Raw genomic sequence first — 3,247 nt, 5'->3', positions numbered from 1 at the left:
GGTCAAAAGTATGACCGAAAGTGAGCTTTGCAAAGGCCTCATCAGATTTTCTTTTGAAAATTACACTTTTGGCTCTATTTCTCCAATATTTCTTCAATTTAATCCCAATCTTTTTCTTCCAAATACACCTAAAAATATATAAAATTAATTAGAAAATTAAAATAAAATTAAAAATAAATACCACATAACATATTATAATAAAATAATTATAAAAACACATAAAAACATATAAAATTACAAAAAAGCTAATAAATTCAAAAAATAATTAAAAACTTCCTAAATTAATTAAAAACTTAAGAACTAAGCAAATTTTTAGTAAAAAAAATGTGAAAAATAACTCTAATTTCTAGAGTTATCATATTACTAAGATGGAAGAAATACATGTTATTTTTATATCCATCTAAGTAAAATTTATAAATATTAAATTAAAATTTATATTTAGAATTTTTCATTCTAAATTGGAAATTTTAAATAAATATATATTTAAAATAAATAGATTAAATAAAGAGAATCAAAGAAAATACAACTCACTTTAAATATTGAGCTTGATTATTATTAAGATATTCGATCTCCATTGTTGGTCTTACAAAAGTTAAATGTTTTTAATATAACCTCGAGACGCCAGACTTCTTCCCCCTATGGATGGTTATTCGTTGAACGCATTTAACACCGTAAAATCTCATTTGATAAGTGTTTTGTAAGTTTTCGTCTCTATTAGACTCTCCCCTACGGTGACTACTTAGAGATAAACTTATGAAACATGAAACAATGGTGGAAGCTCATAAAATGAGAATAACCTTGACTCTCGCCTACCGGGACAATGTTGGATTCTTATTTTGATCGAATAAAAGGTTGCTAGAATGGTTTCTATTTTAGATGAGCTGACAACTCTATTCAATGAATGATACTTTGACTCTCGCCTACCGGGACACTGTATCAATTTGTTGAAAACCTTGGAAATTATTTAGGATTGTATGTTTTAGTATTTTCAGTGGTCATTCCTACTTGCTATATGTTTATAATTTCTGAATTGTGTATGAATTTATATTGAACCATGTTATTTTCTGTTATTAAGTTGTAGTTTAATTTCGAATCTTCATTGTTGGTCTAACATGTTTGTTTTTCTAATGAGATAAATCCCTAATGGATTTTCACCATTAGACATACATAATAGTGTAAGATCTCGAAAGATAAATATTGTATATGAAACATCTAGCTGTTCATCAATTGATGACACCTTAGACTAGTATTTTTACAATATGAAACAAGAAGATTACATAAATAAGATTACTTTGTCTTTCGCTAATCGAAGCATCGTTGGATTCTTATTTATAAACGAAATTATCCTAATTCCTCTAAGCTTATTCATTTCGAATTAGCTCAATAATTAAATGACGCATATGATTATAATCCCAAAATTTTATTCCCAATTGATATAAATCCTCAATCTTAGAAATCTCCTACTTGTATGGGCAAATCTGACTTAAAGTTTGTATTAGTAGTGCTGGTCCAAGATAGAATTACTCATTATATTTGGTATAAATTTAAGTCTTTGACTTTAATTTTAGATTCCAAATAGAAATTTTCTTATATTTCTAATTCCAGAATACAATACAGTTACACTTTCTCAAGTGTTTAATATCCATCTTCTATTAATGGATTAAAACTGTATGGAATATGAGTTAGGTATTCTTAACCAGGATCCACTTGCAGTATTCAAAGAACTCTTTGATGTAACTAAACCTATGTCATCAAAAGACACAACCACATTTTTTTTAATCTATGGCATTTGTATCTTGTTCATGGTGGTTTTGACAAGATCAATCTCTGCAAAGAGTTAACATGCCTATATCCACTGAAAGTAGTTCATCTCATTCGCAGATGGATGTACATTCAGGGGTGGATATGAGTTTTTTGTTGTATTCTTAAAACGATAACTCTAGATTATACCTTTTAGCAAGAAATTTGAAATGTTTGAAAAATTTCATTAATTTCTAGCAATGGTTAAAACCATTAAGGTAAGTGGTTAAAGATCTTGCGAACTGATAGGGGTGGAGAAATAGTTAGTAGATATGCAGTTCAAAGATCATTAAATTGATTTTTGAATTATATCCAAACTTACCTCCCTAGAAATTTTGAGTTGCATATTGATGATTAGTTACAAGTCGTTGCCTAAATCCTTCTATGGTAATACAATTTAAGAATGATGTAATGGTTGGGTACTTAATGTAAATCATTACTAGATTCATGGATGACCTAATCAAAATCTTAAGAAAAGCTAGAACCGTTAACCATGGTTTGTTAGCTATTCTAAGTGATTAGGGGTGGACCATCCCATTGTCAATAGATAAGAAAGTATTTGTTCAAACAAATACTACTTTTCTAAGATAATGACTAAGTCTGAAAACAAGTAGCAAATAAAGGAGATATTTTTCTTGATTCCAAAAGTGTTCTATCATCTTATATAACATATGATGATCCCACTGCCTCTATTGTCTTGTCACAACCGAAGAGATCAATACCATTTAGTTTTCTTCGACATAATTCACGGTACCTTGTCGTAGTGGGAGAGTTCTTGGGAACTCACCTTCTTATGACTTGGGAGACACTAGTGATTAAAATCCATTGTGAGTTTAAACAAGTAATGGATTGTCAAGATAAGAAACTAAGAAGAAAGCCAATAGAACTATGGTTTAATCCATTCACATGGAGTAACCTAAAGTTTTCTATTACAAGGACATAAAAGGAAATTTTCGTTTATAAGTCCATTCAATAGACTTAACAAAACTTCCTGTTCCTAGTATTATAGGTTTGAGTTTATCTAAACCTATGGCTTGAAGTATACCTGGTAATTACTTACTCTAATGCAGACAACTTACTTTAGTAAGATGCTGAAGCATTTTCTTTCTAATGGCAATCTATAGAAGCTTCACAACTTCTTAGGTATAGATTTTATTTATCTAAGGAAAAGTCTTAACTATTCCAGAAAAGATAAAGCCATGAAAGAATTTCTTATATCAACAGTGAGAGGTCTTAGATATGCTTTTGTATGCCTTAGACCAGACACCTGCTGTTGAGTGGGAGTAATGAGTAGGTATCAGATTAATCCAGGAGAAGAACATTGGAAGACAATCAAGTAAATCTTAAGATTAAGAAGAGGAACTATATGTTAGTCTTGTTGGAATTATTTTACCAGGATCTTAGATCGACTCACAAGTATGTTTATTAACACCCTAAATATGAACTT

The sequence above is a fragment of the Cannabis sativa genome, chromosome 6 (genome assembly GCF_029168945.1).
Source record: "Cannabis sativa cultivar Pink pepper isolate KNU-18-1 chromosome 6, ASM2916894v1, whole genome shotgun sequence".
Taxonomy (NCBI): Eukaryota; Viridiplantae; Streptophyta; class Magnoliopsida; order Rosales; family Cannabaceae; genus Cannabis; species Cannabis sativa.
Note: the sequence above shows the minus strand (reverse complement) of the source record.